This window comes from Ambystoma mexicanum, chromosome 9 (assembly GCF_040938575.1).
Source record: "Ambystoma mexicanum isolate Mex_15411 chromosome 9, UKY_AmexF1_1, whole genome shotgun sequence".
NCBI lineage: Eukaryota > Metazoa > Chordata > Amphibia > Caudata > Ambystomatidae > Ambystoma > Ambystoma mexicanum.
The window spans coordinates 554,856,941-554,873,656 of record NC_090931.1 but is presented as its reverse complement, the minus strand read 5'-3'; the positions used below and the strand labels follow the sequence as shown (position 1 = coordinate 554,873,656).

Here is a 16,716-nt window from a genome sequence, read left to right as displayed (position 1 = left end):
ATTAGAGAGCAGTACTTTTCTTTAAAATGACCAAAATGTAGGTCTAAAAAAATTAGTGATATCTATGTCCGCTCCGCTGTCACACTTCCCTGTTCGCTCAGCTGACAAGATACCGATTAGCTAGGGGGTGGCATCAGGACCGCGGACACGCAACGTCTTCGCCGATTGGCTGCAGCGAGCCGTGATGTGCGTCAGAATGTGTGAATGCGCCCGACATCTTGGATCCGATGACAGCGCGCTCGCAACCAGAGACGAAATGCTGTTTCGGAAACTGTTTTGGTCTGCTACAGTGTTTGGAGGAGGTCCAGAGAGTAAGAGATGGGTGAAATACTGGACTTGTTCAGGCGGCAGGTGTTAATGATGTATTCACCATGCCCACCTTGTCTGGGATGTTTGTAAGTACTGAAAATGAGGGGTCTCACAAGGATAGTACTTCAGTCTGTGCTGTGTGCAGGCAACTTCAAACTGTTCCAAGGACACATGTGGTGTTAGCGAACACTACAATTGAGTAGATGCTGTAGTTCCTATTTTTGTTTGTATGGGTGTGCTATTAATTTATACACCGCCATGGGTGTGATATGCTGCGGTGGTTGTGGCCAGGGCCTAGAGTCTTGGGTTCATGGCCGTAGGCTGTAAACCATACTCCAAAAGGCTAGGCCCTGGCCACAACCACCGCGGCATATCGCAGTTATACCTACACCCGTAGTCTCGCTTATTGATCAGGTGTTTGTGGGGAGGGACTAGAGTCTTAGATGCATGGCCAAAGGCCATGTACACAAGATAAAATGTGTTCGTAGAGAATTTATAAGGCACTGTGGGTGCGGTATGCTGTGGTTAGTACGTAGAGTCTTGGCTGCATAGCTGAAGGCCATCCACCCAAAAACACAGTTATAAGCACTGCGGTTATAAGCCACTATGGGTTTCATATACTGGACACTCATGCATTCACATATATATGGCCTTACACCGAAGACTCTAGCCTCTGGCCACAACCACTGCACCATATCACAGCTATCGATACACCCGTAGTATCAAACATACATTTTTACGTAGTGGACTTACAAGCCACAATGGCTGCAATATTCTGAGGTGGTCATGGCCAGGATGTAGAGTTTTGGGAGCATGAACTTTTTATAAGCAGCGACGTTATAAAGCACCATGGTTTTCATATAGTACATTGATTGTGGGCAGGATGTACATTTTTGGCTGCATGGCTGCAGGCCGTGCGCCATACTTCTAAATCTCTAAGCCCTGTGCACAAATACCACACCACAGCACAGCATTGCATACACCCGTACTATCGCTTATTGCTCAGATGGTTCTGGGGAGGGTGTACAGTCTTGGGTGCATGGCCAAAGCACCCAAGAACAAATTTATAAGCACTGGAGTTATAAGCCACTGTATACCCATACATTTAAATATCTATGGCCATACCCCCAAAACTCTAGGCCCTGCGCACAACCACTGCAGCATATTACATAGCCACGGTAGTGGCTGTGTACTTTTGGTGAAGTTGCCGTTTCCATAGGAAGAGTATGTTTTGGGTGCCTTATAATTCTGCTTCCCCATGGACGAATGCTCACCAAACTTTGTAAGAAACATTTATGGGCCACTCTGAATTTCTTTGGAAAGTTTGGTGATGTTTGGTCCAGGGGGGAAAAGTTATAGGGCGTTGTCTAAAACGTCTCTTTTCCTCATAGACTGAATGGGGGGAAAACTTTGTGTCCGTTGACATGTGACACTTTCCGCGATTGGTTGTAAAACAGCGTGAAGTACGTCAGCTTTCTTCGGTGCCCACGCCATCTTTTATTCATGTTTTGGTGTACGCGGAGATCGCCAGTAACACATACAAAACAAGACAGCATTGCACTTGTCACACTTATGAAATACTATTTCAGAAGGTGACCTTTAAGGAGGGTGGAATGGGATGTGGCAACACAAATTGAAAAAGTGGAGTTTTCTTGTCACCAAAGCCATATGGTTAAATGGAAGTTAGTGCTCAATGTACAGCTACCAATTTGTGCGTCTGGGTTACAATGTTTTTGAAATAATATTGCGTCAGACTGGCATATTAAGTTTTGAAAACTAAGCCCGTCATCTGCACTGTTTGCTGGAAACAGTGATTGTGGAGGTGTATGGGAGTAGCGGTTCTCATAATTGGATTTCAATATGTTGTTGCAAAGTAAGAATGTAATTGCCTTCTGAGTGAAGGTCACACAAATTGCTTTTTTGGTTGCACGTTCAATAGGCCCACGCATCCGAGTGAATGTATAAGGGCCAATTGTTTTTTGACCTTTGAGCGAAAGGGAAACTTTAGAAGCAATTCAAGGAATGAAAGGTTCGAAAAAAATAGTAATTGATAAGGTTATGTTTTAAAAATGTTTGTAAGGCACATGCAAAATCAGTCCACGAAGATTCTTCGGTGCAAATACGTTGGTGTCCGACTTGGCGAACAAGAATGGAGGCAGTACATATTATACAAGTTTACTTTTCACCACTCTTCACTGACCTGCGTTTTAATTTTAAATTACCAAAACTCTACTTGTGCCAATATGACTGAAGTATTATCTTTCTGCGCTGTTATATTTTTCCTCCAATAATGGAGAGTACAGAGTTTCTACGTTTGCAGGGTATGACGACACTCGCCCTTTTTTAAGCATTAATATTTCTTGTTTGAAACATTATGCTTGCCCACATAGCTTTGTGTATCAATTTGCACGTTCTTTTGGTCTTGTTTGAAATCACGAGATGTCATTTTTTTTACGTGTCCATTCAGTTTGCCTTCAAAACTCATTTATCGTTTTCCTGTGTAGTTGCCATTTTTTTTTTTACCTTACGGCGCATGCAGAATCTTGGCGTTTGTAGCCTGTTACTATATTTACACATGGTCAATAGTAACATTTCACTAAAATGTCATGTTTGACCACTTACATTTGTGTATTACTTTGCACATTCTTTGTGTCTTTTTTGCAATTTTTTGCTACAAGTTGGTTATTCACACGTATTTTCTGTTACGTTTTCTGCCCAGGTACATCTTGCTGTAATGTCCGTGCCATGGTTTCCAGATGCAGAGTGACAGCTTTTTTGGACGCGAAATACAACTGCTAGTGAGCGGTTGCCTGTCCATCACAATTATGTGGGATGACAGCCCAGGCCTGGTTTGCCCGTACGCTGAACTCGCTATTGGGAGCAACATTACATCATTTATGTTGCTGTAGGCCGAAGGTCATGGCGCCTTCTTGGAAATCACTGTGGAAACAAAGCGGCTGCTTTAACGAAGAAAGCATAATTTTTGTATGGGAAAAGACCAACGTGTGCCTCATCTTTACCATTTGCAATGACGCCCTTAGAACCATTGTTATCATTCAATTGAAAATAGGATTACTCCAATGGTCTGACAGTTTCTTGTTAAATAAACCTACTTTACGAACTCTAAAATGTTAACGTTTTCTTTTACAATCCAGTCCATTATTTCAAAATATAAGTTATTACGTTGTACGTCGCTGTATGTTTATTTACAGGTTCTGCGTCACGTCACGTACTTGTGCTTTTTGCAGGCTACCATGGAAAGAGAAGAGGGGCTATGTATGAAACAACCGCCTTCCCTTTCTATGGTGGCCATCTTGAAAAAGGATTTTGTTTTGTAATCCGACCCGCCGAAGCCGTGCCGGATTATAACCAGTAATCCTATTTTTTTTTAGTAGTTACTACTTTGCAAATCTAGACTATTACTGGCAAAGATTATTGCGTCTATGTATTTCACTGAGAAATATGAAGTACATGGAGTGTATGCAATTTTTTTTGTTTACATTTATTTACACTGTGAAAGTGTCACGCCTCTTCGAAGGCGTTGGTCTTTGTGGCATCGATGGTCCCGGGGACGAGTTTCGGCCATTTTTACTTTCAAGATGGCCGCCGCAACTAATGATGCAGGTCTAGACAATACACGACTCAGTATCCAGGAAGTGCCGTCCTCCTACTCGAGAGAAGGTTTATCAGTTCCTGTGAACAACGCACGGGTGCGTTGCTACTCCTTTCTAACAACGCTACGCGAGTTTGTATCTAGGATCCTTTTAATACATCTTTCATGCTACTGAACTTTGCTATATCTAAAACTGTCCTTCGTCTTTCCCGGCTTTAGTGCCTACCATACCACACCTCCTTTTCCCGACTTCAAGGACTCCAACGCTTGCACACTCCAGAATGCTCAACGGTTCCTTTCCGGACCTCGGTAAGCTACAATCAGGGGTCTCCGGGATCAGTTACAGTGACTTACTGATCCTCCCACCTTCGGATCGTAATCCGTACTTAACATCCTTCTCCCATTCTTACACATCCAGGCATACACAATACGGTATACACACCCGCTCGTTCCAAACACAACATTGCGGAAATACTTTCAAGCTCCGCCATTACCTCATTCCAGTTAAAGATCCCTTCTTGATCCAAGCCCGACTCATTTCAGTCTTCTTCCTAGTGCTAATCTCACTATTTCCATGCTACACTAGGGGTCTCTCAGAAGTCTCTGGGTTTCAACTTGACACGCCTCCTACTCCTTCATAAGGGTAATCTGAATAAAGACCTCTGTACAATATCTATCTCTCACTTACCTGTAGAATACTTACCATCTTCTTTCTCTTTCAAGACCGCCTTTCACCGGACTTCACCTGAACCTTCGCTGCATTGAAGACAGCTATCCCGCAGCCGTCGACACAGGGTTTTCTTCCCCAAAGGGTTTCCCTGAGATCTCTTCTCCTCTCTAGTTTTCTAGTAGTGAGAAGGGGTATCGGGGAGGCGTTCATATTCATCCCCCCTGTTGGAAGCACGCGTATTCATCCTCCTGTTGGAAGGTGTCATCCACAAGGAGAGGAAAGAAAGTATCGGTGAGTCTTTGGGATAACCTGCCAGTATTCTAAGTGGTATTTTTCCCGTGAATTATTACAGTTAGCAACACCCCAGGACTTTCCAGATTCAGAGCAGGAATTCTGAGCAGGTTATCTCAGGGTTTCATTGCTACATCGTAGGAAGAATATGGACCCGGCCCAACAACAGCAGCAGTTGGTTACAGCGGTACAAGCACTAACTGCTCAAGTGCAGGGTTTAAAACATGAGAATGTATTTCTCCGGCAACAGGTGGGAAGAGTTCCTAGTTGTTCTGAGTTACCTCCAGGCCCAATTCCGGGGGGTTTGTACGATGGTAATCCACATAAACTTAAGGCCTTTATCGAAGCCTGCACAGTTCAATTTTCATTCAAGACTGCCTTTTTCCAAAACGACCGTGATAAGGTAGGACATATGATTGCGAATTTAACAGGTCCTGCTTTAGCCTGGGCTACATTACCACTAACAACACTTTATTAGATTCCTACCCCGCCTTTTTGAACAGCCTCAGAGCTATGTTCAGCCGCCAGGAAATCACAGTCTCTGCCCAAGAACAGTTGTTGGACTTTAAACAAGGATCACAAGATCTACTGTCTTACATTACCACTTTTAAGCAGTTAGCAGCTGGAACTTCATGGGCCGATGATGCACTGATCACTTTATTCCGTAGGGGATTGAACGAGGAATTAAAGGATGAGGTGTCCAGAGTTCCTAGACCTCCCAATTTGGCAGAATCGATTACAATGGTAATGCAGATGGACTACCGATTGCAAGAAAGACTAAAGGAACGACGTCGAGGCCGTCTTGTGAGACAGCCTGTTACTTATTCTCCTAGTGCAGGGAGGACACAGGCGGAAGAACCTATGCAAATAGGAACTACAAGAGGCGGACTTACCCCGGAAGAGCGTAATAGACATCGGGTCAAGGGGTTGTGCATGTACTGTGGTTCTAAAGACCACACAGTTCAAGATTTCCCTATCACCCCTGTCAAGAGACAGGGAAACGCCACTTCCCAACCGCAAGGGGAACCGCGGCTAGGGAGTCAGTAACAGGTTCCTCAACAGCAACATTGCCATCACAAGTAACAGACATTCCCGATATCACTATGCTGGTTTTACAAGTCAAAATTGAATAGGGTGCTTCAGACTCCATTCTGGTTACGGCTTTAATAGATTGTGGGGCCGCCGGAAATTTCATAAATACCTTCTGGAAGACAACTCATAAAATACTGTGTTCAGTTAAATCCTTCGCAATACCCGTAGAATCTGTGGATGGTAGTCCACTAGTTTCAGGTGCCATCAAGGAACAAACAATACCAATTCAGATGAATATTTCCTCCCATCAAGAAACCATTGTATTTGATGTCATCCGTACTGCACACTACCCTATGATTTTAGGATTGCCTTGGCTTCGAGCCCATAATACTTACATCAATTGGAAGGCTGGCACTGTCTTTCTAGGGTCAGAACATTGTTTGGCGCACTGTCTCTCGGATCGGGCTTTGGGGTTTCGTCCTACGATCTCAGTATTAGAAAAGACTTGTTCCACCACTATGTTGAACAATATTCAAGAATTACCCAACGAATACAGGGAATTTCTGCCAGTATTTTCTGACTCAGAATATGCAGAATTACCCCCGCATCGTGGAGATGACTGTGCCTTAGAACTCGTTCCAGATGCACCGATTCCTTTCGGTCGCATGTATGCTCTATCCACCCGGGAACGAGAAGTCCTTAAGGAATACCTCCAAAAGAACCTACGCAATGGACTAATTCAGGAATCTACCTCTCCAGCAGGGGCTTCCTTATTCTTCATTGTTAGGAAAGATTTCTTAATTGTGGGTAATTTTCCTTCCATGTGGCAACCCCTAAACTTTTTTCTGTTGTTTTCACCATGATCTAGACTTTGCCAGAGAAGTGCAGCTTTCTGCCGCACTCCTCTGGGCTTTCGCTCCATTCATACGGGGAAACTGACATGCCCTTAAGACAGTCAGTACCGGGAAACGTTGTTTTCCGTAGTTTCTTTATCATGTTGCAGCTTTCGCGCAACATGGCACAAGAGGGTACTGTCAGATAAGTTACTGCTCTCTTGGGTCTCCAGTCTTCTACAGGCCCTAGATACTCTCTTTGGATTGTAAATGAACGGTGCAAGTGAATCACGGACGGGATTGGTGGCAGCGATCATTTGTGTTTTTGAGCTCCTTTTGGCATTTTAAGCGCGTTTCTCGCGCTTAGCCCAAAATGGTGGCCTGGCTCCCAAAATGGCCAGACCACAAGGCTCTTTGTCCTGTCCGCTGACCGTCTTGCCCCCTTCATCTCTCCCAGGTCGAGCCGACCCGGGGCCTTCCTTATTTGGGCATGTACTTTCCCGCGAAACACAGATGCTTTTGCGGGCTTCTACAGGCCTGGTGTGTGCCTCCAGGATGGGGGCTGGGATGTCTGGTCCCAATACACATCCTGGGCGCCAGAGAGTCTAGGGTGGTGTGAATGCCTGGGACCCCCGTGGTCCGTGATAAGGTCCACAGATGGTGTGAGTGTTTTATGAGCGGATCTCCCATTGGGTCCCCTCCGTTTTGGTGCGAAGGGAACCGTGGATAAGAGGGGGCTGGAAACACCACTACCATGTCGATCACCTGAGTTCTCACAAACAAAGGAATACAGGAGCCAAGTATCCTGCAACCACGAGGCTGAACCGAGGAATCGCTGGTGACCCGCTGAAGGACTGCTCCTCTGCACTGCTGTCGCTTTGTGAAACCCTTTCTACCTCGGATCGAACGAGAAGGCCTGTACTGGTACTTCGACCCTTGGAATAATGGGAACAACTATTCTCAGCATCTTCACCATCTCCTGCACGTAAGCCTTCGGAAGTGTCTCTGGGCCATCCAGCAGAGTGACCAGCCTACCCAGGAGTCTTGCTCTGTAACCGCCGTTAGGTTGTGTTGTATTATGAGTCCTTGTCACTCTCACACGATTCGTACACTTGGCATTCCCAGGTCTGAAGTGAATAGTGTACATTTGGCTGAAATACACACGGCCGCTCCGTTGCCCTGCTGTGGTAACAAACTATGCGGGTTCACTGCGTTTGGGACGCCCTCAACTCAACTTCTGCTGCTGCGGAATCTACACGACGACGAGACGTCCCCTGCTCCTATCTGAACCTGCCAGCACTGAGACTGACGCGGAGAAGCCTGGGTCTGCTTGCATCGGGGACCGGTGAGTAGCATCGCTAGGAACTGGTCGCCCGCCTGCAGGAGCCCATAGCTTTTCCCCGCTGTGTCTAACAGCACGCCTTTCCGTATTCGCGCTCTGCTTCTGTCCACAGTGGAGGCTGCGCTTGAGTCGCGGAGCTCTGTTCATCTTCATTTGTTCACCGAACTAAACTGCCCGATTCCCTCGAAGAGACTCCCCTTTTTGCCCGATGGCACCAGCGTGTGCAGGTACTTTTGAGCACAAGGCTCCACTCTTCGTAGGGCTTGGACTTCCTTTTAGTTAGGTGCCTCTGAAGGCGGACTGGGTCTAATTATTATTCGCACTGCCTGTTTTCCTCCCCATCTAGGTGGTCTACACATTTCGTGCATCTAACTCGTTGGACTTGTTTGTATTTGTATATATATATTGTATTGGTTTGGTATGTGTTGGTTTACTTGAGTTTTATTGTGATTTCTCGCTACGGTCAATGTTACAAAGGACTTGTAATAAATGTGTATATATTTTTAATATAACACCTGCTTGGAGTAATTTGTAAGTGTCCTTGCTTTGTGTGCTCATTGCGGGCTTTCAGTCACCCTCACCCCTCTTGAGACCTAGTCTTGACCACCGCGATCGCTACCCCGATTGGTCTGGCTTGTCCAGATGTTACCCTGTTCCAAGAAACTAGGCTCGCCTTCTGAACCTCTGCCCCTCCAGGAGAGAGTCCAGAAATCCGTCTTAACATTCATCCCCAAAGGATTCTACGGAACTCAGGCCGTGTATTGATTTTCGGGGTTTGAATAAGATTACAACCCCTGATCGGTATCCTATGCCTCTCATACCGGATATTCTGGAGGCCGTTAAGGGAGCTACAATCTTCACAAAACTAGACCTCCGCTGGGACTACAATCTCATTCGTATACGCACTGGCGATGAGTGGAAGACGGCCTTTCGTACTCCCTTTGGACATTATGAATATTAAGTAATGCCATTCGGCCTGTCCAATGCCCCAGCTGTTTTCCAGCGTTTTATGGACCACATATTTTCAGATATCCTTCTTCACACAGTTATTGTCTACTTAAATGATATTCTGGTTTTCTTTACATCACCATCTGAACACAGTCATCATGTAAAGGAAGTCCTACGGAGACTGTTCAACAATCATCTTTATTACAAATTGGACAAATGCGAGTTCCACATGAACCAGGTGGCATATCTGGGATACATAATATCAGCGGAGGGGGTAGCCATGGACCCTAGGAAGGTATCAGCTATTACTGATTGGCCTATTCCACTCTGCATCAAAGATCTACAGAGATTCCTGGGATTTGCAAACTTTTATAGACGTTTCATCCCCCATTATTCTGAAGAGATTCTTCCCAGGACAGCCCTTCTTAAGAAAGATATACCATTTCATTGGTCGGAAGGGGCCCATCTAGCATTTGAGAGACTAAAGAAGCATTTCCTCACAGGACCCATCCTGATTACTCCGGACCAATCCAAAAGATTCATTGTCGAATCAGACGCATCCCATCAGGCTTTAGGGGCCATTCTGCTTCAAGAGAACGATCAAGGGGTAGAATGCCCTGTAGCCTATCTTTCAAAGACACTTTCGTCTTCAGAGATAAATTATTCAGTGCTCGAAAAGGAATTGCTGGCGATAAAGAGAGCATTTGAAGAGTGGAGACACTTACTATTAGGGGCGAGACACCCGATTGAAGTTCGAACAGAGCACAGTTTTGTACGCATCTTACAATACTCACAGACCCGGAATAGCCGACAGGCACGTTGGGCACACGTCTTTTCTCCTTATGTTTCCGCTTGTGCCATATGTTTACAATCTAAACACCCTCGGTCTGCCCCCTCAGGTCTCCCATCTGTGATGCCTGTTCCTGACCGTCCTTGGCAAATGATTTCAACGGATTTTATAGTTGAACTACCGTTATCGGACGGTTGTACTGTAATCATGGTTACAGTAGATTACTTTACACAATTGGCACATTTTGTTCCGCTTCCTCGGATTCCCACAGCAGCCCAGATGGCAAAGATTTTCCTTTCACGGATATTCTCTCTTCATGGGCTTCCAGAAACGATCGTCTCTGATCGTGGTTCACAATATACGTCTCGATATTGGCAGCAAGTTTGCAAAACTTTGATCATCTCCCGAGCGTCGAGTTCGGGTTTCCATCCACAAACGAATGGCCAGACAGAACGATTGAATCAGACTCTAGAGGGGTATTTTCGTTGTTACATCTCTGCTTCGCAAGACAACTGGTGTTCTTGTTACCCTTGGCAGAGTTCGCTTACAATAACTCTCGTCACTCCGCCTTGGGTTGCAGTCCTTTCTTTTGCTCATACGGCTATCATCCTACATGTTTCCCCATTGGTCCTGCATCCTCATCCAGGTTTCCAGATGTGAACAATCTCATCGATACTCTTCAGGCAGGACAATGAGCAGCTAAAACGTCTCTATTGGAAGCTCAGTCGAGTCAAACGCTTTGCAGATAGACACCGCACTCCTGCGCCAAGATTAGTGCCGGGTGATTTAGTGTGTTTGGCTTCCCGATTTTTGCCTCGTCATCTGGTTCCTTCCAAATTGTCCCCTAGATATTTCGGTCCTTTTCCCATTTTGCAACGATTGGGATAGTCTGCTTACAGACTCAAGCTCCCTCCGTCTTGGTCCAGGATTCACCCTGTATTCCATGTGTCCCAACTGAAGAAAGATGTTATGGATCGCTTTTCCAGGGCAAGGATTGGTTCCCCCCCTCCTGTCATTACCCTGACGGGACCTGAATATGAAGTGGCTGGCATCTGCGATTCTCGCCTTTTTCGGGGTCGTCTCCAGTTCTTGGTTGATTGGAGGGGGTATTCTCAGGCCGATCGCTCATGGGAACCTGCCTCAGCAGTTCATGCTCTGGCTCTGGTCCGCCGGTTTTTTCGATCACATCCTCTTCGAAGGCGTTGGTCTTTGTGGCATCGATAGTCCTGGGGACGAGTTTCGGCCATTTTTACTTTCAAGATGGCCGCCGCAACTAATGATGCGGGTCTAGACAATACACGACTCAGTATCCAGGAAGTGCCGTCCTCCTACTCGAGAGAAGGTTTATCAGTTCATGTGAACAACGCACGGGTGCGTTGCTACTCCTTTCTAACAACGCTACGTGAGTTCGTATCTAGGATCCTTCTAATACGTCTTTCATGCTACTGAACTTTGCTATTTCTAAAACTGTCCTTCGTCTTTCCCGACTTTAGTGCCTACCATACCACGCCTCCCTTTCCCGACTTCAAGGACTCCAACGCTTGGACACTCCAGACCGCTCACTGGTTCCTTTCCGGACCTCAGTAAGCTATAATCAGGGGTCTTCGAGATCAGTTACAGTGACTTACTGATCCTCCCACCTTCGGATCGTAATCCGTACTTAACATCCTTCTCCCATTCTTACATATCCAGGCATACACAATACGGTTTACGCACCCGCTCGTTCCAAACACAACATTGCGGAAATACTTTCAAGCTCCGCCCTTAACTCATTCCAGGTAAAGATCCCTCCTTGATCCAAGCCCGACTCATTTCAGTCTTCTTCCTAGTGCTAATCTCACTATTTCCATGCTACCATAGGGGTCTCTCAGAAGTCTCCGGGTTTCAACTTGACACGCCTCCTACTCCTTCAGAAGGGTAATCTGAATAAAGACCTCTGTACAATATCTATCTCTCACTTACCTGTAGAGTACTTACCATCTTCTTTCTCTTTCAAGACCACCTTTCACCGGACTTCACCTGAACCTTCGCTGCATTGAAGACAGCTATCCCGCAGCCGTCGACACAGGGTTTTCTTCCCCAGAGGGTTTCATCTCTTCTCCTCTCTAGTTTTCTAATAGTGAGAAAGGGTATCGTGGGAGGCGTTCATATTCATCCCCCCTGTTGGAAGCACGCGTATTCACCCTTCTGTTGGAAGGTGTCATCCACAAGGAGGGGAAAGAAAGTATCGGTGAGTCTTTGGGATAACCTGCCAGTATTCCAAGTGGTATTTTTCCCGTGAATTATTACAGAAAGGTCGCTCTTAATGGAATATTTACTTTGTTTACGGGTGGCTTTATTTTTTGGTACGGCAGGTAATAAGGCAATTTGCGAACAGTAATGAGCAAAGAGGCAACAAACGGTAATATGGGCCGGTTGATGTACGGCGAAAAATGTTTTGCATTTCTTATTTGTAAGATAGTGGCACTGTTTCTCATGCTTCTTCATTACAGCAGTGCCTCTGTTTCTTGGGGAGGAGGGATGGCTTTAGCTGATGTCATTTTCAGATAAGTAGAACTTTTGCTAAAAATATAAAATGTGTAGTGCATTGGTAATCGCTGCCTACCAATACGTGTTGGCGCTGTGTAAGGGAAATGTTGAAGGTGGACGTTCGTATATCAATATAAAGTCTATTTCCACACTGTCCATAGATCTTATTGTTAAGTGTGTACTGATTCTGGGACACGTCACTGTGCTGTACGCCAGCATATTGTCTTATGGCATTCTTCGCCAGGTGTATACCGTTTAGCAAAAGAACCTTGTTAAAGGGGCGTTATGGTTACGTTGCCCTACTGAAAATCTGTGACATTCAGTAAAAAATGTTTTTTATTAAAATGACATAGTTAAATTGACCTACTAAAAACCTGTAAAATTCACTAAAAAAAAAAAAAGTAAAAAATAAAAAACAGAAAAAAACCTGAAATTCGCCAGTTATAGTAGGCTAAGCAACCATATCTGCCCGCCCCACTCTGCACTTCTAACACTAACACCCAGGACATGAAAGATGGCATCACAAATGTCCTTGATGACATCACCGATGATATCACATGTGTAGCCCCTTTGTTTTTGTTCACTGCCATATATATATATATATATATATATATATATATATATTCTCAGCAAAAAAAGGTTTTTAAAGGGATGTTATGGTTCAAGGTAAAACCGAAAATCCCTTGACATTCGCTAGTTATGGTATGCTAAGCAACCATAACTCGCGCCACCTACGTGCATTGCTAAGACTAACTCCCAGGACATCAAAGATGACATCACAAATGTCATTGATGACATCACATGTGCATGTACTTTTCATGAACAGTCTGCACAAGGGAGTCTGATTATAATGTTGATAAAAAAAAACTGTCAAGGGTCATAGGAATGGATGACATGAGCTATGTGGTGCATTAAGCAATGCATTGACATAAATAGCATTCTATTATGAAGTTCTTAACAGTGTAACAATGTACTCCTGTATAGACATAAGCATTGTATGCAGTATACATGATGAAGGTGCAATATTCATAATCTTCCCATGTTAAATAGTGAAATGGTAAATGCTTTCTTATTAGAGGTTTGTGTACTGTGCAATATGTTATAAGTAGGTAATGAAAACCACTTCCTATATAATTTCATTATTACATACAAAACACAAAGACATAACAACAAATACAAAAATTAGTATATACAGTGAAAGTGAAGTACGCAAAAAAGCAGCAGTAGAACCAGAAATTATTGATAACCTACCTACCTGATGATTTTTATTCACAGAAATGATTGTTCTGCTTCAAACAAACTACTTCCCTATGAACAACTATCACATGATGTGACTGCACCCTAAAGAGAGTAATGCGAATACAAACATGAGCATATCCACAGAAAGTATAGTAATAAAAAAAACAGCAGACCAATAAGAAAGTGTTGATAACCTTACTGATTGTCTTCACACACAGAAAGCATTGGTCTCTTTCAAGTGAGTATTCTCCCTATGTATGTTTCATATGCTAAGAGTGAACCCCAAATGAATTACTGTAAGAACATATTTGAAGTGTAAGTGTACAAATATAGTACTTTAAGATTTTTTTGTTCCTAAGTATTACTAGCTAAAATACATCACTAAAGGAAAAAAAAAGAGAGAACCAGACGTGATGTCATCAGTGATGTCATCAATGACATTTGTGATGTCATCTTTGATGTCCTGGGAGTTAGTCTTAGCAATGCACGTAGGTGGCGCGAGTTATGGTTGCTTAGCTTACCATAACTAGCGAATGTCAAGAGATTTCGGTTTTACCTTGTACCATAACATCCCTTTAAAAAAGTTTTTTGCCTAATATATATGTAAATGAGGGATCCAGCAGCAAGGAGTGTTGAACCAAAAAAAAAAACTTTATTCAGGATGCAGAGATAACTACTTCAACTTAAAAGGTTCTTACTAAAGATTACTTCTTCCTTCTGTAGTAAGGATGAGGCTTCACAAAGGTGTAGCTAGTTCTCATAAGCCCACAGCATCTCGGGTGCTCCTTCTCTTTCGGGTTCCTGCAAGGGAATGGAGAAGACACACACAGTCCGTCATTTGTCTCCACCTTATATAGGGGCTGGAGTGTTGTGAACCAATCAGGGAGGTGTTGTTAAGGTAGTCTATAAAAGTTCCCATAAGCCCCGCCCCCTTTCTCTCGTAACAAAGGTTGCCTCCATGCCTGGTCCACCAAGCCCGCGCAACCAAAAGGAACGCCGGCCTCGCCGCAGTCACTGGACCTCTGCAACGAGAAATGAAAGATGAGCGTTGGCGGGGTTCTCCGTAATCCGGTACTCCCACGTTTTTCTCTGTCGCGACTTTCCACTGCCATGTGAACGGAACTGCTCGATGGTAATCCACCGGTTGTTGGGGAGCATAACTGGTCTGATTGATGTTATCCTGCTGACATGAGAGTATATTTCTCGGGTATAGGGGAATGGGTACAGCCGGGAGGCTTCTGTTCCGGTCTTCTCTAACCCCACCTTCCGAGGACTCGCGGCCATCAGCCGCCTGTGACCATGTATGCCCTCGACATTGTTGTTCTACCCCCTTCGTTTGGTTTATGCCGAACGAACCATGCTTTCTTCCTTCCATTGCTCTGTGATTAATTGTTCTCCTTTGATCTTCTCCGTTCTGTCGTGCCGCTGCCAGTGTATTTTCTTCAAATTAACAATGGGGGTCCTGGGAGTCCCTCGGCCAGACATTAGTCCTGGTTACGAGAGACTTACCCAGAGTCTTTAGCTCACCATCTTTCACAGAGAAGAAATATCCCAAACATATCAGTCTTTGTCCTGCCCTGGGGCAGTCCAGCACTGAAATGCTGGGCAATTCTCCTCTGAACAAGAGTACCAACAGCATCCCCAGACACGTGTTTCGGTCTGGTTGGACCTCATCAGTAGGGAGGAGCTGATCCTCTCTAAGAGTAGTGAGCAAGGGGTCCACGTCTGGATTCCCCTAGTGTCTTTTCTTCAGCGTTCCGTTCAATATATATATATCAGTGAACAAAAACAAAGGGGCTACACATGTGATGTCATCAATGACATTTGTGATGCCATCTTTCATGTCCTGGGTGTTGGTGTTAGCAGTGCACAGTGGGGTGGGCAGGTATGGTTGCTTAGCCTACCCTAACTGGCGAATTTCAGGGGTTTTTCGGTTTTACTTTAAACCATAATGTCAATGTCACGTTTGTATAGTTTTTTTAGTGAATTCCACAGGTTTTTAGTAGCGCAACTTAACCAGAACATCCCCTTAACAAAATTTCTTTTGAGTGAAAATATAACACAAAGTTTTAACTGTTGCCCTAAATTAGACTACATGGTTTTTGCCCAAAACATTGCACATCCAAATGACTGTTTTATAAATTAAGGCCAATCCTAACTGAGAGAAACTGAATTATTTAGCTGAAAAACATTAGAATTATACTAGGAACAATCTTAACTAATCAGTCAAGCTATTGGAGGCCTGATCCTGATTGGTGTCTACCACTTAGGAAAGACCCAAACAATTCCTTTTTGAACCCTAATGTGACGATAACAGGATTGATAATACAAGGCATAAAATAAGTGGTGTCATATAGCAATTTGCTATGCAGTTCTGTAGGTTTGCTAATCAAATGGACACTTGTGTAGCAAAGTTCGCCATTTAAGTTGACCTCTTCAATGAACGCACAGCTCGCCCTGCATTCCTCTTGCCCATGGTGCTCTCTTCACCCCATTTTCTCTGTTCACTTCAATTGTTAATGGAGACAAAGTGCAGCAGTAATCATCGTGTCCACTCTTAAATGCCAAAAGCATGTGTGGGAGTGCTAGGCAAGAATTTCTTTTTCTTTTTCAAATAATTGCACACCAGAAGTAATAGGGATGATAATTTTATTAAGCTTTCTATATACTGTCTGGCAAAGACCAGTATTTGTCAACTTTATATTTATATAAAAAATAGTCATGCAAATCCATTCCTAAAATGTAAGCTGTTACATAATGCATAATTACAGTATTGATACTGTAAGATACTGCATCATCTCATGCTTGACAGTAAAGTTTAGGTTAGTGTATCTAAATTTCATAGTGTCCACTGTATTTCATGTTGTTGGGAAAGATCATATTGACAAGTGAACACTTTTGAAAATGTACATGATCAAATGCTTTTGATGGCAAACCTGGTTCTGTAACCTGCACGTTGCATACATCTTGTAATTGGTGCTCAACCCATGAGCAAACCCATATTCCTTGAGATTCTGTATCATCACTCTGTTGCCTTATACCAGGTACCCTGAAAGTGAGATGACCACAAACTACAATATTGCACCGAGTTTGCCCAGTTCTATGGCTGCTACACAATCC

At 44.2% G+C, this 16,716-nt stretch overlaps 1 protein-coding gene across 5 annotated transcripts in view; it reads right to left on the bottom strand.

The window, feature by feature from the left end:
- The window catches only part of TRIM37 (tripartite motif containing 37), a 1,981,866-nt gene that overhangs the window by 1,961,457 nt on the left and 3,693 nt on the right, over positions 1 to 16,716 (bottom strand). Inside the window, exon 2 of one of the 5 annotated variants that reach the window (XM_069615155.1) lies at positions 14,295 to 14,397. The exons of the other annotated variants lie outside the window; for them this stretch is intronic. The gene's annotated coding sequence lies outside the window, so the exon portion shown is untranslated. The remainder of the gene's footprint in view (positions 1 to 14,294; positions 14,398 to 16,716) is intronic. 5 annotated transcript variants of the gene reach the window in all.